General features: G+C 34.1%; 1 protein-coding gene across 1 annotated transcript in view; it reads left to right on the forward strand.

Annotated features, from left to right (window-relative positions):
• LOC132559553 (tubby-related protein 4-like) overlaps positions 1-27,402 on the forward strand; it is a 90,855-nt gene that overhangs the window by 20,951 nt on the left and 42,502 nt on the right. The window lies entirely within an intron of this gene.

The raw sequence follows: 27,402 nt of genomic DNA on the forward strand, positions 1-27,402 counted from the left end.
TATGCAGATCATGATAGAAAAAAGTCCATTGAGATGTATTGGTAGACAGAAAGAAACATAAAGTAATAATTGTTGATTATCAGAGTTGTGTTTGCAGTTGGCAGAGTAGCTTTCTCATGATCGATCCGTCCATCATCAAATAGGTTATATATATATATAACAGGACGATGAGTGTTTTACTTGTGTACATATTACACAATTTAGTGAAGACTCTTTTGAATATTACACGGCATTAGTTGCCATTCAGACTCCTACAAAAGTCTGCTGACAGTAGTAATTCATTGGTACTCTGGTAGATGTTGACAAATCTGTCCTTGTTACCAGACCTTTTTGCTCTGACTAAGTGGTTTGCCCTTGTTGTAAGTGTTTTGCAGGACAAAGAAAAGTCTCGCTTTTCATGGCATTTGATCCTTGTGATGGTTTTTAGGTTGATTATCGTTTGGTGATAAGGCTTTATCTATTAATTCTATTTTTTATGAGCAATATTATAACATGCGTAGGAAAAATTTTTGATGTTTGTTATACCTATATTGGTCTACTAACAAAGAATGTGACTTTGTGGAGCCAATGAGATCATATGATACAACGCCCACAGTGATTCTGATCTTTAAGGTTTCTGAGCACACAACAGACACCAGACACACTCTGGAGGAGTTCAGCCTAACATTGATTGTTTGTGCTTGTAGGAAAAACTTGAACGATAACACTATGTTTTATAGAACTGCATGCCTTGATAAACATGAAAGAAACATCATGATCAATATTTGTGATTCAATTAAACGACAATATATTGTAGCAAAAGTACAATCCTTGATATAAATTTGTGAGTCATTGTCAGGTATTTTTTGCTTGTAATCTACCTTAAAAACAGATAATTATCAGAACATCGAAATGATGACAATGGTTTATCCAAGAGCAAAGTTTAGTGAATCATTGAGTGTTTATTGAGCTTTGACCTTACTGATAGTTTTGTAGGTTGCTCCTTTGCTATATATATCTTGACTTTTGACCCCTAGTTTTCAAGTCATTTGAGAAAAAGTCTCAAGTGACCTACTGCAATTGCCTTTTGTCCATCATCATTTGTTGTGCATTGATGGCATTCTGTCTATAAACAGTTGACACTTTTTACTTCTTCTCTAAAACCCTGAACCAGTTTGGACAAAATTTTGCAAAAGATTTCCATTGCAAAAAATTTAGCAAAAATTGTGAATTATATGGTCCCTACTTCCCAAGGAGTTAAAAGGGCAGGACCAAAATGGGTAAAAATTGGATCAAATTTTAGAAATCTTCTTTTCAAGATGCAAATGTGGTAAAATCAAATACTCTTCCTGATGGAAAGGTCATAAGGTGCTTTACCAAATATTGTGAATTTCATGAGCCTTATGACTCGCATTTCTCATTGGGAAGGAAGTAAGTTTATGATAGTATATATAGGAAGATAACATATTTGAGCATAATTTCTTTAAAGTCAAACTTGGTTAGTGTTATACAGTAAATTTATACATTCACATTATTGGTACATATATAACACAGTACAAGTTATCTTATTTTGCTAACGAGATGATTTCTATGATAAATATATATTACTTGAACAATGACAGCATTTATAGAACTCAGGTGACCGTTAAGGACCTTGGGGCCTCTTGTGTTCATGGCTCATCTCCTGCACTATTCCAACATGACCTACCAGTTTGGTATACAAATTGCATATACTGTAAAACGTTTGTCATTTCATGTATAACAATAAAAAATTTAGTTTTTGAATTTAAATTATTTAGTCTTGGAAAGATGTCTTAAATGTACTTACTGCATACCTACTTTGGAAGTGACTGATCCTGTGATAAGTGTGTTAAATAAAGCAACAGTTACCATGGAAACAAAGTCTGTAGACTGCCAGCTGTTAGTACTCTCCCTCAATTCCTTGTGTTAAAATATTGAACAGTCTTTTCATCTCCAAAGTTTTATCTAGTTTAACTGGTCTTGAAAACTTTGATGTAAATTAAATTTGAGTTTATATACTGTAAAACCATGCTCATGCATCATGCAGCATAGACGATGACGTAAATATTGAAATATTACCATTTGGTAATGTCTGAAGGAACCAGTTAGTTCTCTGATCAAAACCTAATGTTAGACCCAAGGGCTTCAGCTGTCATTGTTAGAACCTTGAAGTAGCAGTTTTACAAAATGATTTTGAAAGTTCATAGAGTACTGAATGTTTTTCTTTCAAAAATTATTTTCTCTCTTGACTGGATATTGCTCTTAAGATTTTTTTTGTCACAAAATTTAAAAATGTTCCTTATTTTTTCTTTTCAAGGTTAAAATCCTCACAACAATTTGAGAATTGGACACAGGTTCTGTGCTGGAATAAAAATGGTTATAATCATTTAAGGCACTTGATTTTAAAAAGTCCCAAACAGTTCTATACAAAATAAAAGAAAAAAAAAAAACCCCAAAAAACCCTCTTGTGTCTGGAACAAAAATGGCTACATAACCATTTAACTTTGTTAGTGTTATATAAAATAAGGGTTGGTGCCTGATATTGATTGTACTCCAACATAATGGGCATATCTACTCTCTAGTGTTTTCTTATTAAACTTTGATGATCACATTTTCTGGTTTAAGGTTCTTGACGGGATTGCTTTCCATAAAGCTGTGGACCATTAAGCTGCGTTCTTGATAAGTAATGAAACTTAATTGTCTTCACGCAGATGAAATTTTGTCGACAGAAATTTTGTGTCACCATGGAAATGGTGCTGATGAAAGAGTGAAGTTAGATGTGACCTTTTCCTATTGTACCAGCTCTTACCTTAGCCATTTAAGTGAAATATTGTGTTGGCGTTCATGGCATCGTAAGACAACAACAGGTAGACATATTAAGAAGGTATTCAGAGTGAGGATGTCTCGAAGCACCAGAATAAAAATGTTTTACAGTCTAAACACCAAATTAGGGGTGTAAAAACAGCTAGGCCTAATGATCATCTATTTTTATGTCTTCGTGGAAAGACAGATCAAATGGCTTGGCAACTTGATAATAGAAAGGGCTGTGTACAAGAATGAGATCATTTGAGTGTAAATCAGTTCATGTCTTCATGCTAATGTAACAACTTGTCTGGCTTCTTGTACCTCTTTCTGGAGAATCTACTTGTAATGATTGCATTGAGTCTACAAGTCTGTTGTTTGTCACTTTTTTGGATTAGATATATTTACATATAATTATGCACATGTATTTTTTGGAACATTTTCCTCAGGTTTGTAATATCAATAGAATAGAAGTTCTTTCACCACAACCAGTACACTTCTACCTGTTGCCTTATGAGAACTTCTGTTCTACACACATGTACTTTTTTTCCCCGATTTATCAAAAAATTTATACAGGTCCCATACTTGCCCATTTTTTAAAGTTCTCAAGGGGGGACTTTTTTGGCATCTTTTACTCGACATGCATGACACCTTACACTTGGTGGCATTTGTCACAAAGGAACTGTTAGCAGGACATAGATTAATTAATAAGTATCTAATTAATATTTTAAGAGAGATTAATTAATAAGTATTTAATTAATATTTTCAGAGATGTTCATGTTAATAATGAGCATGTTTTACTATAACTTAACAATAAAAGTTGTAATGTTTGTTTGCAAGCAAGGATCAAGATGATCAGTTTTATTGAATGACCAATCAGATATGTCCTTCAGTTGGCAATAACAACAATGGCAGCTGTTTGAATTTGAATGAAGTTCTCCACAAAAAAAGAAGTCTGTTTTTTCAAAATTATTTTTGAATAATATTTGATTTAGGATTTGGGGTTTGTTTACATATATATGTAACAGAAAGGTATCACCTGAAAGTGAATTAAATACATGCCAATTGTGTTTTCACTGGATACCAGCCTGTATTTGACTTGGATTTCTGCAAACATAAATCGGTAGTCTTATTTCGCATTCACAGTGAGCAAGAGATAAGTAAATTTAGTCTGTCGTATTTTAAGTCATGTTTTCCTTGCAGGTTATTTATTTGTTATCATCTTAATACGTAGTAAAAATTCAAGAACATTTGGCTGAATATCAACACGTTTTCTTAGGCTGGTTTCTCTCTTGTATTTCGTTTGGTCCCTTCACGAGTTATGTAGTACCATATAAGCCCTCATCCACTTGAGGGGCAGGGTTGGAAAGGTGAAACTAAGCAGGTTCTGTAAAATCCTTCTTCTGTATGAATGATAAGATTATGTCCAAATTTGGTCTGAAGCATCTTTTAAATGAACGGGAATCTATTATGTTTAAGCGGTAGGTCTGTGTACCCTGGGTTGGGAGGGGCAAAGTCCAATATCAGAAATAGAGCAATATTCTTTGAAATCCTTCTCCTTCTGTAGGAATGTTGGGATCTTATCCCTATTGGCCTGAAAAATTGTTGGGTGAAGGGAAGTTTATTTTGAATAAACAGTGGACCTCAGCCCCCTGGGGCAGGGAACTTAATAGGGGGACTTAAAAAAGAGAAAATTCCCTAAATGCTTCTATGGAAATTCCTTGATTCTGTCCAAACTTGATCTAAAGCATACCTTGATGAAAGGAACACTATTTTGTATAATCCTCAATAGTCTTCGATAATCAAACGTATTGTCCTTTTTGTTTATGAAGATAACATTAAAGATATTGGAGTGTCTAGAACTTAATCAGATTTTATGGAGTTATCGCCCTTCTTCATTGTAACATTGAAATGGATCATATCTCAGATACAGTATCATCAGTTGCAAAACATTTCGGGATGATGGAAATTCCCTGATTCAGACTTGATCAGTTGTAGCTGGTAAGGTTATCTCGCTGATCGTCATAAGGGAGGCTTGTTGCATGCCATCAAGAACCATTACTGTTAAGTGTCTTGCCCATGGTCACAATCATTAGAGAATAGGACAGCCAGTTTCAAAGCTTCTTGAGAAACACAAACCACCCATAGCAGGGATCTTCAAACCACATACCTCGGAACTTCACCTGAGGTTGCAAAATGTATGGTTTTACTGATTGAGTCATCACAAGCCTGGCGTGTAAAATAAAAGCAAAGTGGTATGTTTGAGAAATTGGTATTGACCCTAGTTTATATCTTCTGGAAGTGGGCTGTTTTCTGATCAGCTTTTCAGCCTACATTGATTGAATTCAATTCTCAAGAGAAATGAACTTGGCTTAGAAAAACTCTCCTGAAAATACAACATATTCTATCAAAATTGCATTGGTCTTCATTTATCAAAATTCTGTTAAAATAATGATGATAGTTTAAGGATAATCAAACACGAGTTAGAATGTTTTTGAAGATTAGAATTTTATTTTCAAGATGGAAATTTATTTTTAAGATGAAAAAAAAAAGTAAAAGCAGTTATTTTGAGATTAACTTTATTGTTGGAGGTAGAGTTCGGTCAGAGACTTGTAACAAGTGATATATCAAATGTGCTTTGAGACATAGAGAATAAGTATTGATGCTTTTGAAAATCTGCCGAAGCTATTTGAAAACTGCCAGTAGTCCTACAGGGAAATCTATACAGATTTGAAAATCGTCAGACTGACATCATTCTTTAAAGAAATGTGCAAATTAAACATGGATGAGCTTACTCTATATAAGTGTAGCCATATTTAGGTATGGCAGGGTAATTCTGTAGAGACCGACTAGGGGAAAACTCTAGTCTTTTACTTTTTGTCATGGAGATCAAAGAAACAGAAATAAACTAACCAGAGGCTATTGTCTAAATTACAGGTTTCTTGTACTCTAATGTAGGCTCATAAAGAATTCAGGTGCCAATTTAACAAAAAATCTAGCTTACAGCTTTGCTGGGGCAGTGAGTGATTCTGGAAATCAGTTTTAATGAAAGACATCATCAGATAATGTTGGACAGTAAGGTCTCTGTCAGTTAATGCTGTTCAAACATTGTTTGGGTTGGTGCAAGCGTCAATGTAAGAGTTGTTGGGGACAAATTGCATCATTTTATACAAAACAACAAAGTCTGATGTCAATAGCTTGGTTTATTACTGAACCGAATCTACATTATATAATTTGGCAAAACTTAGGGGCTACTCTGTATTGTCCTATTATAAGCTACCATCATAATGATGAGCCTGTTAGTAATGTACTCTCAGAAGGCCCATGCTAGTTGATAAAACCTGGGGATAGCCTTGCAGGTGAACTGTGAAAGAAGTTATAAACTAGTTTATAACTCAAATAACAGAAAATCAGCCCAAAGTATGAATTGGGGGTAAAAAATTCAACTAGCTTGCATCCAACTGCTCTCCTCCTCCTCTAATTAACTCTAGAGTGATCACTTACAAAGAAGTCAACTGACCATTGGTCAATGATGTCACATGATCTGATTAAGACTATTTATAATCATGACCTCATACATAAGTCCTAATTAGGAATATATAAAAGAAGATTGTACTAGTCTGTGGTTGTCATGGCGGGATAAGTAGAGCTCACTTTTGTATAAACTTAAATTAAATAAATTTACATATGGTGTGGATATTAACGTGCTAAATTGATCAGTGATTTGAAATAATGATACATCTGAAAAATTGTTTAATTCTAGATTAGGTTAATCCAAATAAAGAAATATAAAAAAAATCTTATTCTGTATAAAGAAATAGTCCTATTTTGGTTGTAAACTCAGAGTGTGTTTTTTAAAAAATGCTGTGAAATAAGGAAAATTATTTAAATAAAGTGTGATAAAGACCACCTAATTATTAAGATACAGTGGAAAGCACTTAATGTCATGTCTGTTAATATCACATTTCCTTAAAACACCAATTTTTTTCCTATATATTCTATGCAATTCAACATCTGAATTGGTTTAAATATCCGAAAAAATCTGTCAACATTTAATGTCATGTTCTGCTTATTATCACATTTTATTCTGAAAAACGGAACATAATATTAAGCAGTTTCAACTGCACTTAGTATCCAATGTTGTTATGTTAAAAAAGAAAAAGAAAATTGAGATAAAAATGGTCTTTGTGGTTATGTTAATCATTAACCTGAGAACATAAGGTATATTTAAATATCACAAGTGATATCAATGATTGTAATGGAGACCATGAAGGAATGGCAGACAGTGAAAAATCACCAGAAACGCAACCAGGACTATTACATGATGGAAAAAATGCTTTGCCCAAATGAGTAATAAACCACTGGATTGAACTTTGATTGGAGGTGATATCCACAGGATCGAATTTAAATCCAGATTTAACAGATATTGGTTTTATCACCAAGTGAAATTTCAGCCTAGCATATCACCAGTCCATCGTTCTGAAATAGGAAATTGTTAATACGAGTATAACAGGAAAGAGAAAATAGTGTGTTTCCACCGGGGATCAAACCTGTGACCTCCAGGTCTCTAGCCGGACGCTCTACCACTGAGCCAAAGGAAAATTACTTCTGGCTTGATATTATAGAGGTCAAACATGATCCTTTGTACAATTAAAATCTGCCACAATGAAGAAGAAGGGCTTCTTATAGCCCGATTTAAAATACCTTGACAACAGGTAACAATGATCACGGTGCATCACTGCAGTGATTTAACACAGTTTGTCTCCCATTATCTCCAATATGATATTATACATAAATGCTTACATGCTGTGTTTGATAAAAATACATAAGTTTCATATTAGTTACCAAGATTTAAATACATTCTTATTGAAATGACATACTTTACATTTCAACTGTTTTCTCATCAAGTGAGAGTCATATTCTGATATTCTAAGCCGAAGTTGATTTCTGCGTTAATGAAACTTGATTCTGGTTATTCAGTAAGGTGATGTTATTCACATCATCATACCTGCCAATTTTTCAAAATTCTCATGGGGAGAAAAGTGCAAGAACAACATTCTTGACTCGCCATGATCACTTGCTCATTGCGACATTTGTCACCAAGAAAAAATGAATGAATGTATATCAAATCAATACTTTTTGATCAGTTAAGTCAATATTCTGCCTGGGTGGAATTTGGAATTTATAGATAATGTGAATTCTCTGTAAAGTAAGATATATCTAAATTCTCAGTATTCGTTGAACTCACACAATGTAGCAGATATTAAGATTTATGATTATCTGTTTGGTTGTTGGTAATATATTTCCAAGTATAATGCTTCTAAAAGAATTTATTCAATTGAAATTAGAAAAAAATTATATTGATTATCTCATAATATTTTAAGCTATTTTAGTACAATTTTAGAGAAATGGGCAAATAAATGAAATAATTTCTTTCAGGAAGTTCACAATGTTTTATTTTTTTTTTTTTTTTGACTGGGAAATATATATTTATGAAATAATTGTAGACAGATACCAATCTGGAAATTTGTTCCAGATTCTCCTATTTTGCATATGTTTATAACTATGTCCTGTTTGTCTATCATCACATTTTTTGGGGAGAACCTAACATGCTTGTAATTTTCTTCAAATTTTCAGTAAGTAAAATGTTTCTTTGGTCTGATTTTTTCACTCAGGATGCTAAGAAGTTTCTTCAAGACTTATATGGCTAAATTTGATTGAGGAACGTCTTCACATTGTCTTATCGTAAAGATTGTTTTTCAAACTATTCACTCGATGACTTTGTTATTTGGACTAATCAGCTAATGTGCATGGTTATAACTACTTGATTATTTTATTATGATCTCATTTTAACTGACTATATGCCTAGGTGTGCTCCTGAGTCCTGACCAATGGTCTAACCACTAAATGGTTTTCAAGTTCTTATTTTTTTGTTGTGTAATTTTAGTTAGGATGACTCAAATTTCATTGAGTCGAAATTTCGGTTGAGTTGAAGTGTTTTTACAGTCCCCTCAATTGTAAAGCAAGGAAAAAGTCATTCGTTGTCTCAAAATTAATTTTTGTCAAAACATCAACACATCTTCTGACAATATCGGTTAATACATACACAGAGTAGAAAGTCACAGGTGCATAACACATGGCTAAATACGGCTACAGGGTATCGGTACATCGTACACACAACACTTGGTCTATGGGGATTAATTACCAGTTTAATTATCCAATTAAAAGTTGGCGTCTTATAAAGTGTTACCATCCTGTGGCAGTAACTTACCTGTCATTAAAAAAGTGGGCATTTAAACAATACATGAAAACATAAAACTTGGTTGCATGCATCTTCAGGAAGGTTAAAAACAAAACCGCCAAGCCAGTACAAACGTTTTAACGAAATCTGATTCCGACATTCCCAAGAGAAACTAATTTTGAGCTTCTTTACTAATGGACTGTTATCAGGCACTTTGTCAAATTAAGTGTTTCGACAATGATGTTGAAAGTATTTTTCATTGATAGAGTTTATATCTGTGTGTGGTTTGTTACAAGTGCTTGTACAATGTTTTCTGTAACAGGTAAAAGCTTTCTAGTGTCGCGTTTTTCATATGTTTATTCATTCAGAATAAAGTCATATTGATATGATCTATAGCTTCATACATCGTTTCTTGTAGCGTATCAAAAGTAAATTTTAAGTTCATTTTATTGTCATGTGCTTGGTCAGTATTGTACATGTGTGTGTGACGGACACATACAGATGTATTTGATTGGAGTTGTATTTACACGTTTTGTCGTTCAAACAATAAAAGGAGAGAGTATAAATAAATTAATTTGTTTAGTTACTGCCTTTTCAAATAACAGATTAAACCTCACTGTTTGTGTGCTATTGTAGCCCTACTTCTTTCAGTGTCAGGAAACTGATATCATCAACCTTATTTATACACTTTGTTTGAGTCAAAATTTGCTTAAGTTGAAATATTTTCCACAGTTCCTTGAATTTCGAGATAAGGAGTATCGACTGTATAGCAAGGTTACTTATGACCTCCTTAGCACAAACTCTAAAATCGGGAGATTATTCCCAGTTTTAATCCACATGATCAGGAGACAGGGATGGAGAATAAAAATTGGGAAACTCCCACCTGATTCAGGAAAACTGGCAGGTATGCAGAATTGATGCAGCACTATCTTTGCTGGCATTGAATAATAAAAAAAAGGAGTCAGGTGTTTGTTTAAAGTTGGAAAAAAAATTGAACAGAAAAAAATTGTGCGTGAAGGCTGTCATTATGTCAGATATTGTGTACTGTTAAGTCCTGAATTTTTGTGCATGAACTGTTCTATTGGTATAAGTACATTTGTTGTTTTATCAGTACATTCATCGACAAAATCAAGTGTCCATAAAATAGTAATTTTTGAAAAGCTGTGAGAATTAAGCCCCACAAAAATATATGATTATACAGTACACACCAAAAGCTGGAAAGTGATTGTGAAAAAAATATAATTGGTTTAAAAATGTAAACTAAAAAAAAATGTGATTTTTCATTAAGAAAAATTAAGGAATTAGGATTTTCTGATATTATGTCATTGCTGCAGCATCGCTGAATGTTTTTACTGTGTTAATTACAAATAATCTCCAAAACAACTTGTTGTAACTGTATACCAGCATGTATGCTTGTAAGGGAATTTACTCGTTTTAACCACGGAATTTGAGAGTTTGCACAAGATCCTCCTCTTGTCTTTGAATAATCAATAAAATTCTATCATTTTTGGTCACATGATGTTTTCTGTTGGCTGCTTGCCAATGTTTGGTCAGGTAGTAAAACCATTTTTAAAAGAATTCTATTGTATAAAGTCAAATTCTGTCGGGAATTGCCATCAGACAAGTCTTAAAATCACATTTGTATACATCTTGCACCGTCAGATTCAGGCGCGATGACAGCTGGGTACGAGTATCAGGTTTACACTCTTCAGCATTCAGATTCTATTCCATGAAAGTAAATTTAATATTGAATAATTCACCAACGTTTCCTTACAAATTGCATTTATATAGCCGTAAATCACACAGGCAATGTCAACTTGGTCTCAGTGGCTTGTCATACCTTGTACATATCCTGACATAGTATTTTAATAGCTATTCCAATGAAATATTGTGAGGATTCTTATAAATACAGATTTTTAAGTACTTTGAAGGTTGCCTTTTTAATGGATGAGATTTTTGCAGATTCACTTATAACATTACCAATAAATGTATAGATGTGATGAAACAATCAATTTTATTTTCTGTATCTTTCATTTTTGAGGTATTCATTTTTGGAGACTTTTTTCCATCCTTGAAATAGAGAAAAGAAAATCCACCAAAAATAAAATCAGTATATTAGAATTGGAACATGAGGTAGGAAAACAGTAAGTGGAAGATGTGGGAAGGAAATGAAAGAAGAATAAAGAAATAAAGGGAAGTGAAAATGAAAGTAAGCAAAATTAGGAAAGCAAGAGTGATGAAAGAGAAATGAATGAAGAACAGTGAAGTAAGCTGAATGACATTTAGAAATAGGTGAGGAAGAGGGATGAAAATTTAAGAGGAAAGAAGGTAGAAAAAATAGAAAAAACATTATATTATGATTGAAAACAAGATTTTTGATTTGGGTTATACAATTTTAATCATTTGAAATTAATAGAATGAAATAATAAAGAATTTAGTTAAAATGATAAAATGATAATTGAAAATAAGATTTTGAATTTAGTTTGTGCAATTATAATAATTCAAAATCAGTAAAATGAAATAATAAAAAACTTGATATATTTTTTTTAACTTTTGAATGGAAACTATTGAAATCTCATGTAGGTAAGTGGATTAAGATATCCTTCAGTAGAACATAAGTAGATAGATTCTTGTTTATCTGACCATGGAAAATTCACAGATTTATTGTCTTTAAAGTTCATTACAGCAGAACCTTTCTATTATTATTTCAAAATTCATTCAAATTTAGGTTGAAAAATTATGAATCCTGAAATAAATATGACATACAAAATTATTTTAATTTTACTGTATCTGGCAATTAAGTCCCTGCATGGTATTAAGTCCACCAAGATATGTATTTCAGTTTGAAAAGAAATGCCAAGAATATCATTGATTTTGTAATAAGCTCATCCCACTACCTTCTGTTAAAGATTATCTGTTGACCTCTCAGTTACATTGCATGGCTTTTTGTTGGATAAATACAGTATCATACTTTGGAAAAGTCCTGACCAAATGTGATGTGTCGTCATCAGACTCTGTCCAGGACATAGTTCTCTTTTACTTGTCTGTTCAATTTTGTTATGCAACAAATGACTTCTCCATACTGTGTTTGATCAGACAGCATCTTGTAGCAGGCGAAATAACTATTTTGCAATGAGAAGCACGTAGGTTTGGAGACTTGGTGATTCAGGTCATGGAGAAAAGCCTTCATGCATATGATGAGTAAAAGCATTTAATTGTAGTATGTCCACAAAGAATTGGTTACGATGAAGAATTTAATTTACAATGTGTGGCACGCTGTAAAACTAAAGCACTCAAATGTTGCCAACTGCTGTTGGAACGGAGCTTTTGTAAATACCATGGTTGTTAGATGATTTATCACTACTGGTGGCCCTGGGCGACACACAGGTTGTTATGGCATACTCTCAATCCATGTAAAGGCGAGAAAACAAAATCTCATAAAACTGTAGAAATTAACACAACCAAAGACTGCTGTCTCTCATGGCAACTGCACCTGGTGATTTCAGAAACATTCATTTGAAAGATTTGTTACAAAATTTTTGAATGCTCTTGTGTAATAGACTTGACAATTGAATTTAATAAATGGGGGCAGAGACTTGGAGCTATTGTGTTAAGCTGGTTATATGGAATAAAATCAGCACTGAACTGACTTCATTCTTGATTGACATTAGCTTAGAAGTCAGTGCAAGGATTTGCCATGGTTATGAATATTCAATAATCGTTATATAATTGTCAATATCTGATATATCTGCATCAATATATTACATTTAACTATTTTACTGAGTTCATCAGGCAAAAAGCCCATGCCTCATACTACCTCCACCTTCATCTATTGCTGACTAGTAAATTTGATAACTAATGCTATCTCATTGTCTTGAAATAAGCCCACCCCCGACTTGAATAAGAACTTATGTGTTGGACCCTGGTAATATACAAATTCAAGATTGATGTATCAATGTTTTAGACATAATGTATTAATACATACGAGCCCCTTCCAACAAATAAGCACCCTAAGTCATTTTTGTAGAATCATCAATTTCAAAGTTATTTGTAGCAGTTTTTTGTAAGGTAAAAGTAGTTAACAAATAAGCTCTTCTCAAACTTTATTTCTAAACTTTTACACTTGGGGAGTAAAACATATTGGACCAGAAAGTATTGAAAAAAACAAGAAAATATCAAGATATGAACATGATTATAAACTCCAATTTGATAAAAACTAGGACAAATATGTAAAAACTTCAGATTTATATGGAGACTGCTGAAAAAGTACAAGGAGAATAAGACCAGGTATTCTGGAAGAGTAAGCATTTTCTACTTCATCCAAGACACACTCCAAGTAAATCTAAATCAATCCAAGTAATGTCACATTCTCAAATGAGAACAAGGTATACAACAATGGAAATGACAAGCAAACTAACAAATCAAACACATCCAGCTTCCTATCACACATAGAAATAGAATATTGTAAATGACAAGATTTATATACATGTAACATTATCTAATGTGCAATAGGCAAATGATTGTATTTTGAGAATTGTAAATTATGTAGTGTCAATTCTGTGCTTATTAGTCAGTGTATTTATTTCTCTTTAAAACACTTTTAAACTGACATTAAATTTGCAAGTTTAGAACTTAAAAATATCTTATTTAGTTTATTTCAAAGCCTAAAATTAGTTTTCTTCAATATTGCTGCTGATATATATGACAAGTTGAAAGGTGTTCACTGTTTTATTGTTCCCCAGTGAAATTTCTTCACTTTCAAAGTTGGTTTTGTTTTGTAATTGATTGACCAAACTTGTGCTGTAGAACCATATTGTTTTCAAGTTTGATGTAATATGATCCTGTCTGGTAGATATCTGCTGTTTTGTAAAGCATGTTTTGGGGATCATATCTTTTAGAACTCTACCGTAATACTGCAGTCAATCTTTTAAAATTCTACTACCATCATGGTTGTTTACATATAAGGCTTAAGTGTTAGCTTATTTCTACCTTAATACACAGGTAGATATGGATATTATAATCTAAGAGAACTTTACATTAAAGTTTTAACTACTGAACTTTTGTCTGTAAAAGATGCATTTGTTTGATGATCATATTTTGCAGATCTCTACCGTACTATACAGGTTCATGTGTCATTTTAGTCCAAGCCTTGCTTGGAAACGTATATATATATACGTTTATCTGAGGGTATAAAAGGCCTGTAACCTGCCAAACCGGTTATCATTATTTCAATGTAGGCGTAACACAACTAATTAGTACATTGCATGAGAACATTTACTCACTTCCATTTTTTTTCGTCCGAATGACTGAATAATCCGGAAATGAATGTTTAACACATATTTACAGCAAATAGGTAGAGTACTAACCATATAACAGAAATAAACATTTATTTACATTATAATTTATGCATCTTAAGCCATGCATTCTGGAGGAAAAAACACACAACTTATAAAAAAATGAATAACATCGACAAACCCTACCTTGTTTTTTCAGAGTACTGGCATAAATTCCTGTGTAACAAGCTAAACTATTTCTAGTTATTTCCCTCAGAAAAAGAGTTCACTATTCAAATTTTAGAAAATCTACGACAGATCACCACATGACCAAGATTGAGGAAACATAAACAAATAATATTTATATGTTATACAGAGCTTCAGTGACATAGTAAAATTGGTCGTGTCCAGAGTTTGGTGCACATGCAGGTGTTTCGGGATATATATGTGATGGACTGCAGAGAGGTTTCTCTGTTTTCAGTTTTGTTTTTAATATATTTTTGGATAGCTGAGAAGAACTGATCATCTTTACACAACTTCAAAGTTCTAAGGTGAGTGCACTCATTTGGGGTCCTAAGTACCTGTAACTATATAATATACAGGCGAGTTTCTCTTCAGGGGGTCAATGTTGAAATGACAGGTTGTAAGCCTTTTATACACTGGGACACCAGTACTCATTTCAAAGCAAGGCTTGGACTTAAATGTCAACCACGTCCTTCGATACGCTGACTGGAAGATATTGTTATCATAGGGGCATCTCTGAATCATTTGGGAAACCGAGACACTTTTTTTTTTTATCTCTAAATGAATTCTTTTTAACTGGCATTGTCAGTTGTAAGAGAACATTTTTGTAATGGTTTGGTTTGTGTGATGATTACATTTGTAGACCTCTACCGTACTACACAGGTTAATGTGGCTATCCTATCTCAGACCTCTACCGTACTACACAGGTTAATGTGGCGATCCTATCTCAGACCTCTACCGTACTACACAGGTTAATGTGGCGATCCTATCTCAGACCTCTACCGTACTACACAGGTTAATGTGGCTATCCTATCTCAGACCTCTACCGTACTACACAGGTTAATGTGGCGATCCTATCTCAGACCTCTACCGTACTACACAGGTTAATGTGGCGATCCTATCTCAGACCTCTACCGTACTACACAGGTTAATGTGGCTATCCTATCTCAGACCTCTACCGTACTACACAGGTTAATGTGGCGATCCTATCTCAGACCTCTACCGTACTACACAGGTTAATGTGGCGATCCTATCTCAGACCTCTACCGTACTACTACACAGGTTAATGTGGCGATCCTATCTCAGACCTCTACCGTACTACACAGGTTAATGTGGCGATCCTATCTCAGACCGCTACCGTACTACACAGGTTAATGTGGCGATCCTATCTCAGACCTCTACCGTACTACACAGGTTAATGTGGCGATCCTATCTCAGACCTCTACCGTACTACACAGGTTAATGTGGCTATCCTATCTCAGACCTCTACCGTACTACACAGGTTAATGTGGCGATCCTATCTCAGACCTCTACCGTACTACACAGGTTAATGTGGCGATCCTATCTCAGACCTCTACCATACTACACAGGTTAATGTGGCGATCCTATCTCAGACCTCTACCGTACTACACAGGTTAATGTGGCGATCCTATCTCAGACCTCTACCGTACTACACAGGTTAATGTGGCGATCCTATCTCAGACCTCTACCATACTACACAGGTTAATGTGGCGATCCTATCTCAGACCTCTACCGTACTACACAGGTTAATGTGGCGATCCTATCTCAGACCTCTACCGTACTACACAGGTTAATGTGGCGATCCTATCTCAGATCTCTACCGTACTACACAGGTTAATGTGGCGATCCTATCTCAGATCTCTACCGTACTACACAGGTTAATGTGGCGATCCTATCTCAGATCTCTACCGTACAGTTTAATGTGGCGATCCTATCTCAGATCTCTACCGTACTACACAGGTTAATGTGGCTATCCTATCTCAGAGCTCTACCGTACTACACAGGTTAATGTTACCTTACACAGGTTAAAGTTTTTTACATACACAGGTTAATGTGGCTATCCTATCTCAGAGAAATTTTTTGTAATGGTTTGGTTTGTGTGATGATTACATTTGTAGACCTCTACCGTACTACACAGGTTAATGTGACTATCATATCTTAAAGAACTCTACCATAACAGTTTACATGTCAGTAACATATTTGTGTGGTGGAGAATTTAGGAATCGGTAGGAAACACTACTGGTCTAGACACATTAACAATTTCATAAATGCATCCTGAATTATAGCCAAAGAACATGCATAAAGACGCCCAAATAAGGACATGTAGATGGGTACCATGGATACAGATGATTTTTTCAGAGGTAATTTGATTAACCGACAGGTCTGAGCCATTAAATATCTTCCATTACATGTACTGCTTACAAAACATTTACCAACAAACTGGTGATGTCAACAAGGTGCTTTCGTAAGAGAGCTGTGTTTGTCCTTGACTGTCTGCTCATTCTGGGTCAATTTCCTGGTAAATCTATAATGTTTGAAGTGATATATATATACTAAGGAATTTCATTTTAGTATTAAGGTGAGGGTTTAGAATTGGAAAAAGCTACACAAAAGCAGTGACTGGATTATCACTGAGAGGAATCTACTGCTCAGAATAAACAAAGAGATACCTTTTCAAGTTTTTTACATGGTTATAGCTCTGAAAATTATCGTTGTTTTTCAATGAGGGTAATGATAGCATATATAATACATGACTTTAAGAGACTGAAAAATATTTGTATCCGATGTCCTATTGAAATGATTGTCTTCAACACCAAGATATTTTTATGGTTACATTTTTGTAGCTATTACTATAGTTTATAGTTCCCAAAGGAGTCGGTCGAGGATGTACTGCCATTTTTTATTTGATATCAGGTTTATGTCCTATAGATTTTATACTATAAGCTTGAGTGTGTTTTGGGTTCGAGAGTTTTACAGCGTATCCTGTTGACGTAAATATACAGTTACTTTATTGATAGAAGAGCAACCGGTCATTTAGTCACTGTAAATAAGTATCCCATAAGGCTCCAGTGAGGTTATAAAGGAAAACTATATAGAACCAAGATGAGTATTGAGTCTCCTGGTTTGTAGATGTGACTATGGATTTTATATCAATTTACTGTATATAAACTATGGGCATGATATCAATTTACTCTATATAAACTATAGGCATTATATCAATTTATTGTATATATAGAAACTATGGGCATTATATCAATTTACTGTATATAAACTATGGGCATTATATCAATTTACTGTATATAAACTATGGGCATTATATCAATTTACTCTATATAAACTATGGGCATTATATCAATTTATTGTATATAAACTATGGGCATTATATCAATTTATTGTATATAAACTATGGGCATTATATCAATTTACTGTATATAAACTATGGGCATTATATCAATTTATTGTATATAAACTATGGGCATTATATCAATTTATTGTATATAAACTATGGGCATTATATCAATTTACTGTATATAAACTATGGGCATTATATCAATTTACTGTATATAAACTATGGGCATTACATCAGTTTACTGTATATATACTATGGGCATTATATCAATTTACTGTATATAAACTATAGGCATTATATCAATTTACTGTATATAAACTATGGGCATTATATCAATTTACTGTATATAAACTATGGGTATTATATCAATTTACTGTATATAAACTATGGGCATTATATCAATTTACTGTATATAAACTATGGGCATTATATCAATTTACTGTATATAAACTATGGGCATTATATCAATTTACTGTATATAAACTATATAAACTATGGGCATTATATCAATTTACTGTATATAAACTATGGGCATTATATCAATTTACTGTATATAAACTATGGGCATTATATCAATTTATTGTATATAAACTATGGGCATTATATCAATTTACTGTATATAAACTATGGGCATTATATCAATTTACTGTATATAAACTATGGCATTATATCAATTTATTTTATATCAGGATGTAAATAAGTAAAAAACAAACTGTATATCAGTATGTGAATATGAAGTTGACAGTGATAGGAAGGGCATGATCAAGATCAGATACCAACATTGATTCAATTTCAAATATTTACAACATCAGATTTTGATCTAAAGTATTATCTCCTTGTTTTTGTTGTAAGTTTTAGCTCTAAATATCTGTTAGCCTAAAGAGGAATCTTCTGTCAACTGCTGATAGCTATATGCAGTCTGTGTACATTGAATTTAATAGCAACTTGTTTTCAATAATGAATTATTGATCTGCTTAATGAAGCTTAGGAGAGATCAAACAGTTATATAGATCAAGCGATAGAAGTGTGTCTGTATCCTAGGTAAAACATCCAGGTACATGTCAGGTGTGTCAGGTGTCTGTATCCTAGATAGAACATCCAGGTATATGTCAGGTGTATCTGGGGTCTGTATCCTAGATAGAACATCCAGGTACATGTCAGGTGTGTCAGGTGTCTGTATCCTAGATAGAACATCCAGGTACATGTCAGTTGTATCTGGGGTCTGTATCCTAGGTAAAACATCCAGGTACAAGTCAGATGTATCTGGGGTCTGTATCCTAGGTAAAACATCCAGGTACATGTCAGGTGTGTCAGGTGTCTGTATCCTAGATAGAACATCCAGGTACATGTCAGGTGTATCTGGGGTCTGTATCCTGGGTAAAACATCCAGGTACATGTCAGGTGTGTCAGAGGTCTGTATCCTAGGTAAAACATCCAGGTACAAGTCAGATGTATCTGGGGTCTGTATCCTAGGTAAAACATCCAGGTACATGTCAGGTGTGTCAGAGGTCTGTATCCTAGGTAAAACATCCAGGTACAAGTCAGATGTATCTGGGGTCTGTATCCTAGGTAAAACATCCAGGTACATGTCAGGTGTATCTGGGGTCTGTATCCTAGGTAAAACATCCAGGTACACTCAGGTGTGTCAGAGGTCTGTATCCTAGGTAAAACATCCAGGTACATGTCAGGTGTATCTGGGGTCTGTATCCTAGGTAAAACATCCAGGTACATGTCAGGTGTATCTGGGGTCTGTATCCTAGGTAAAACATCCAGGTACACTCAGGTGTGTCAGGTGTCTGTATCCTAGATAAAACATCCAGGTACATGTCAGGTGTATCTGGGGTCTGTATCCTAGGTAAAACATCCAGGTACATGTCAGGTGTATCTGGGGTCTGTATCCTAGGTAAAACATCCAGGTACACTCAGGTGTGTCCGGTGTCTGTATCCTAGGTAAAACATCCAGGTACATGTCAGGTGTATCTGGGGTCTGTATCCTAGGTAAAACATCGGTAGAACAACTGGGTTCACTGAGGTGTATCAGGTGTCTGTATCCTAGGTAGAACATCCAGGTACACTCAGGTATGTCTGGGGTCAGTATCCTAGGTAAAACATCCAGGTACACTCAGGTGTTTCAGGTGGTCTGTATCCTAGGTAGAACATCCCAGTACACTCAGGTATGTCTGGGGTCAGTATCATAGATAGAACATCCAGGTACACTCAGGTATGTCTGGTGGTCTGTGTCCTTGATAGAACATCCAGGTACATTCAGGTGTTTCAGGTGGTCTGTATCCTAGGTAGAACATCCCAGTGCACTCAGGTATGTCTGGGGTCTGTATCCTTGATTGAACAACCAGGTACACTAAGGTGTGTCTTGGTTCAGTATACTAGGTAGAACATCCGGTCACACTCAGGTGTTTAAGGAACCTGTATTCTAGGTAAAACATCCAGGTACATACAAATGTGTCCTAGGTATGATATCTGGGTACACTCAGGTGTGTTCTAGGTATAACATTCAGGTACACTCAGGTGTGAGTGGGGTCTGTATCTTAAAAAGAATTAATATCCAGGTATATTCAGTTTGATTCCAATGTTTAGGTACCCTTGTTCTGTATTTATCTGACAATAAGCCCATGTCTGTTTATAAGGTGGCCTATATATATTGTTGTTCAGTAAAGCCATCCCCTGACTTTAAAGCAGTAGTGATAAGTTTGTCCCCTAGGCTTATTATTGGATGTATGCAGTAACATACAGAGGTGAATGTCTTCTGGGGTTTTGGTCTGGTAAAATCTGGACTCTCTATTGTTGATGGTAAGATTACAGTGAAAGCCTGATTCTCAAGTGCCTACTGAGGCTGTTTCCGATGAAGCCAGTCCTCTAATGGTGATTTCTCATCTCTGTTGCTTGAATTAGAAACCATTTTGATATTACTTGAGATGGCCACAATATTATAAGATTATGGAGGAAAATGTCAACATATTTTGTTGATGGGCTGTTCCGAGACATATCTAGAGGATATAAAATGTCGTGGAACCAACCAGTCGAGGACGTAGCCTTCTATGGACGATGGTACATAGAATTGGTTTGACTGCTGGAACTAATGACTTTTCTAAAGGATTGTCCCAAAAGGCACTGTTGATTGAAAGCACTGCAAAAACATTACGCGAATGCTTGTCGCTAATGATCCAGTCATTTGCCGATCAGAAAATCAAATGATTCGTTTTAGCAAAATGGTGATTTGTGCTATATTGATCAATACATGGGGAGGAATAGGGTCTATTCTTTGCTCTGAATTAATGGCCAACTGTAGGTAAGACTGGGAAACACTCCCATGTCAACAGTGATGAGAAATTTTGGAGAACATTTACACTCAATTGTATTGCATGAACCGCAGAAATAATCCAGGTCATAATATCAATTACAACTTAGTTATTTCCATATTTATATCCTTTAATAAGCCCAGCATGACTTTTGATCCCATGTTGGGGCAGGTTTATTACAGGACGATAAAATAACATTGATTTGCAATTTTTCTAAACAATTACATATGTGGGTGGGCTTATCAACAGCCTGATAATCATGTTAAGACTTTATAATTCCCAGTTAGATCCCCATCTATATAACACTTAGTCCCATCAACAACTGTACACTCATTTCACATTTTTGTATTCTTTACATACAAAAATCATGCGTAATAAATTTGTTTTCAGTCGAGATATTCCTAGCAGTAATTCAGATCATATCAATATGTAGATTGTAATTTGAAATTCCAAATGTATATTGTATTTTTAAAAAGGCTTCAAAATGATCAGTTAAATGACTGAATATGAATTAATGGCATTGAATTGCAGTGTCAGATATTAAGGAAAATGATGTGTAGGTACAAAGAGTTGAAATATTCCACCCTCATTGTCGGGAATCGTGGTACTATCTTTAGCAGGGGCTTATGTTTAACCGTATTTGTGAACTCTGATTTTCTAGATATACTTCATACCCATATATAGGAAAAACCCTGACAACATGACACATAGTGATGTATCTTTCTTTACAGATAAGGGGGATTTGTAAATGGTTCGGCATTACAGTGCCTAGGATAAGTGGCAAACAGTGACACTATTCTATAGTAATATATTGGCAGCCAGCATGAGGTTCTCTCTCTGCTTTCCGGTTTGCTGCGGCTGATGTTTAATCAATTCTAGGCATTTTCAAAACTTGTCATGTTTTTTTCCCCTGTTTCTAGCCTTGCAGGCTACAACTTTGTTATTGTATTAGCCCATGTTGTATGAGAATTTTGTTCTGTAAATCGTGGGACATAAGAAATTTCGTTGTAGAATACTTAAATGGTTATGGTGTTGGACAAATAGTTTTATTAGGGAACGTTATCATTACATGAAAAAGAAGTCATATCGAATTGTGCTTACAATTTCAGAAAATATTGAATAGAAACTGTTGCTTGTCTTTGAGGCCCTTGATTATGTATAGAAGCCTTTAGTCTATCTGGTCCATCACAATACTGACGTCACAGATTCACAATGAATTAGCTTAGATTAAGCTGATAAGTTATTTAGTTAAAATATGGATTTGTAGAATAATTGCCTTTCACTGAAAATTGTATTTGTGAAGGTAATGGTATTGCATTTGTTAGGAAGATGTTTCAGAAGACAACACTAATGAATGCAACAGTAGACAGTGAAAATGAACTCAACAGAAGGCAATGATAATGAACTCAACAGAAGGCAACGATAATGAACTCAATAGAAGACAACGATAATGAACTCAACAGGAGACAATGATAATGAACTCAGTAGAAGACAATGATAATGAACTCAATAGAAGACAATGATAACAAACTCAACAGAAAACAATGATAATGAACTCAATAGAAAACAACGATAATGAACTCAATAGAAGACAACGATAATGAACTCAACAGGAGACAATGATAATGAACTCAACAGGAGACAATGATAATGAACTCAACAGAAGGCAATGATAATGAACTCAACAGAAGACAACAATAATGAACTCAACAGTACACAATGATAATGAACTCAATAGGAGACAATGATAATGAACTCAACAGGAGACAATGATAATGAACTCAATAGGAGACAATGACAATGAACTCAATAGAAGAATGATAATGAAGTCAACAGAAAACAGTGATAATGAACTCAACAGAAGGCAATGATAATGAACTCAACAGTACACAATGATAATGAACTCAATAGAAGACAATGATAACAAACTCAACAGGAGACAATGATAATGAACTCAACAGGAGACAATGATAATGAACTCAATAGAAGACAACGATAATGAACTCAATAGAAGACAACGATAATGAACTCAACAGGAGACAATGATAATGAACTCAGTAGAAGACAATGATAATGAACTCAATAGAAGACAATGATAATGAACTCAATAGAAGACAATGATAATGAACTCAATAGAAGACAATGATAATGAACTCAACAGAAGGCAATGATAATGAACTCAATAGAAGGCAATGATAATGAACTCAACAGAAGACAATGATAATGAACTCAACAGTACACAATGATAATGAACTCAATAGAATACAACGATAATGAACTCAACAGAAGACAATGATAATGAACTCAATAGAAGACAATGATAATGAACTCAATAGAAGACAATGATAATGAACTCAATAGAAGACAATGATAATGAACTCAACAGAAGGCAATGATAATGAACTCAACAGAAGACAATGATAATGAACTCAACAGAAGGCAATGATAATGAACTCAACAGTACACAATGATAATGAACTCAATAGAAGACAATGATAATGAACTCAGTAGAAGGCAATGATAATGAACTCAGTAGAAGACAATGATAATGAACTCAATAGAAGGCAATGATAATGAACTCAGTAGAAGACAATGATAATGAACTCAACAGAAGGCAATGATAATGAACTCAGTAGAAGACAATGATAATGAACTCAATAGAAGGCAATGATAATGAACTCAGTAGAAGACAATGATAATGAACTCAACAGAAGGCAATGATAATAAAAACAGTGAACAGATTAAACTCAACAGCAGGCAAAGATATTCATAATAGACTCAACAAATATAATAGAAATAAGCACTCACAGCTTTTATATAGATGCAGTGTTAAGAGAGATGTCAGCAAACTTTGTTTTCCCTGGAGAACATGTCGATCCTAACATACGAGAAATCTGCGTAACACCCTACACATGCAGTGCTTTACGATTGAATTTCTAAGACATGGTTTATTAAATCAAGCCAACACTACATCTATGCTGTAACATTTTTGCACATTTGGATGAGAATTAAGGAAATGTTTTCATTGCTTCAAACCCTCTTCATTAACTTTTTCTCAATTATCTATCACTCTAACTTAATTTTAGTTTCCATGGAGGACCAAAAATTTAATTTTGGTTGCTAGGTGATGTAATGTAGCTAGGTTATCACGATGCCATTCACTGTTTATCAGTAAAAGTAGCTTCATGTGTCTGCTCATTATGATCAGAATAAATTCATTTACCTACCAACACATTACATTTTCAGATAAGTTTTATTATGAAAGTATCAAATTTGTTTGTAAGCTAATCCTATAATTAGATATTGACAGATCTTGTATCTAAATGGCATTTGGGCATACATGTATGTCACATTATCCAACTCCTGTCAAATTAGAAGGGAAATTATTTCATGTACAGATAATGTAAGGCAGAGTTAGGGGAGAAATAGTTTTATATATGAATTGATTTTTATCAAACAAGTTGATCATGTGTATATATTATATATACTGTTATTCCTGATAATCCCACAAAGACTTGGATACATATCATCAGACTTAATATCTTACACAAGTTTCCATTTTGTATGAGATCTACTTTCATTTTAGCCAGCCTCTGACTGTTTCTATTGAACCTCTGTCCCTATTCATATCACCCTTCTCCCTATCCATATCACCCTTTCTCTTTCCAAATAGCCCTTCTCCCTATTCATATCATGCCTCTGTCTTTCCATATCACCCCTCTCCCTATCCATGTCACACTTTCTCTTTCCAAATGACCCCTCTCCCTATCCATATCACCCTTTCTCTTTCCATATCACCCCTCTTCCTATCCATATCACCCTTTCTCTTTCCATATCACCCCTCTCCCTATCCATATCACCCCTCTCCCACTCCATATCACCCCTCTCCCTATCCATATCACCCTCTCTCTTTCCATATCACCCCTCTCCCTATCCATATCACACCTCTCTGTCTGTGACATTCCTCCCCTTTCAATATCACTCTTCTCTATATCCACATCATCTCTTTCTTTAACCATGTCTCCCCTCTCCCTCATAAAATACCATATTTTATGTTTTTTAACATTTTCACTGACACATCCATGCTCTCAGTCTTCAAGAGCTAATTTCTTACATGATGTGTCAAATGTGTAAATGAAAAATATTTCAGTTCTAAAATTAATAAATGTTGTTCATTGAAAATTTTATTAAAACATTTTTTTTACAAAATGATACTTGACTTGTTTAGAACCAGCGTTGTACCATGAAATTGTGGCAATCTTTTCATAATCATGGACGAGAAATGACAAAGAATGGGGAAGATGTTTTTGCTTAAATAAATAAAATAGGGTTGGAAAGCTACCTAGATGTGATCAAAGTGATGTGTAGATTTTGTCATGTAGTTTATGCTAATAAAGGTTAATCATGATTTCAAGGTTGGCGATAGTTCTGGTTGTGCACAATCACGAGCAAGAATTTATGTATTGAATACTGATTCATTTGTTCAAATAAATGGTTATGAAAAATTCCAAGGGTACGTGGCGAATAGGGTATTTTGACATGTGCTTTCTTCAGTTTTTTTGTCTTAATATAATTTCATACCACTTTCTTCATTCCTTTATTTCAATCCATCATATACAACATTTATGTGTGCCTTCTGTGCTTTGATTTCTATATATCACCACCATCATCTTTCTCCATTATCTGTATCATTACTATGCATTTTGAAAATTCACTTTGTGTTCTTTTACTTCCTCTCCCCAAATAAACGCCATCTTTAACCAAATATTACCATCACAATTTAAACTGTTCCTTATACAGATATGCAGATTCTGAGCATGTCCATTAAATATTTCTTAATCTTCAAATATGTCTGCATGAAAGTGGTAATGACTGTTAATAGATGATGTATTATCACATTACTAGCAATTCAATATGAATGTAAGACTGGTACCGCTGTAATTTCCCATTGGTACTATCATAAGGAACTGTAGGTGTTGAAGTTATGTCTTTTTTAATCTGTCTGCCAGTCTCAGTGTAAAACTAGTTTAGACTTACATCATATTTTATGTCACCTAAAACTGATACTTTTTTATGGGAGTGCCTCTAGGGACATAATGACTTTTAATCTTACTCAGAGTTATTGCCCTTTGTTTGACTGCTGGATTAAAATTTGCACCAGCATATCTGATATTTTAATTGTTTAGACTGCATTTATCTAAAGTGAGTGTTACATTTCTGAATTATGTGTATTTACCAAGCCTAGTACACTTTAAATTACTTGATTCCTGAAACTTACCTGCAACCAATTATCTGAACAATTGGAACTGGTCACCAATATATTTTTCCTCTTTTTTTTTTTTATTGTTGAGGAAATTTGGACAATTTGTGTTATGAACTCATTAAAAAGTGATTTGTCCCACACACTTTGCAATGACGATTACACTTGATAGGTTCGTTTCCATAAATGGATATCGGTAGAGGAGTCTTTCAAATCAATGACGATAGCGAATACTGGTTCTGATTATATCTGATAAATTGTTTGGCAGCATGCAACAGGATGGGTGATAGGAAATTATCAATGGACACTTTTCATTGACATAACTATGATAGGTTGTTAGCATTGTGTTTGTGTGTTTAAGTGAATGCGACAGCTTATAACGATTTTATCAAAAGGTTATTAGGAAATTTATCTGCAGGAAACCATTAGTTTCCTTAAGAATAATTCACTCACAAAAAACTGTGTGTTTTCAGATTGAAGAAATGAATGTTCTTCTGAAAGATTAGAATTATTAGTGATCAGAATTTTTTGTACTGAAAGAAAGATTAGCTTCTTTATATGTGTCTTTTAATAATTGAAAAAGATTAAAAATATCGAAAAGATAATTTTTGCTGTTTGAATGATATAACCTGTTGCCAAGGAGACTTCAGATCTTTGTTATGGTTTCCCAGATTAAAACCAAAGTAATGGTGTTTCCAAATATGTGTATGCAAATATCTCCATGTTGGCTGTCATGGTGACTGTATGATGAGGATACGTAAGCCAACAGCGTACTGCCTTTAACACGTTTCTGTTGGATGTGTTTATATAAGATAACACCAGTTCAGAGATCGACAAATGCTAAGTCATGAAGTATAGGACATTTTTTCCCTCCCAAGACTGGTTTTAAAATAATTTTCTGTGATAACATATCTTTTTTTTTCATTATGTTCAGGACATCTGTATTGTTGGCAACATTTGCTGTCATTGAAGATTGCTCAGAATTACATACCCTGCAAACAATTTACATTGTATCATTATCTTAGGAAACATTTTGTCATATTCCTGTATCCATGAGTACCAGTGTATAAGACATATGCAAAATTTTCTCCCCATGAACTATCATTGGCAAAATG

The sequence above is a fragment of the Ylistrum balloti genome, unplaced genomic scaffold (assembly GCF_031769215.1).
Source record: "Ylistrum balloti isolate Yb309-2 unplaced genomic scaffold, AGI_CSIRO_Ybal_v1 Utg370932, whole genome shotgun sequence".
NCBI lineage: Eukaryota > Metazoa > Mollusca > Bivalvia > Pectinida > Pectinidae > Ylistrum > Ylistrum balloti.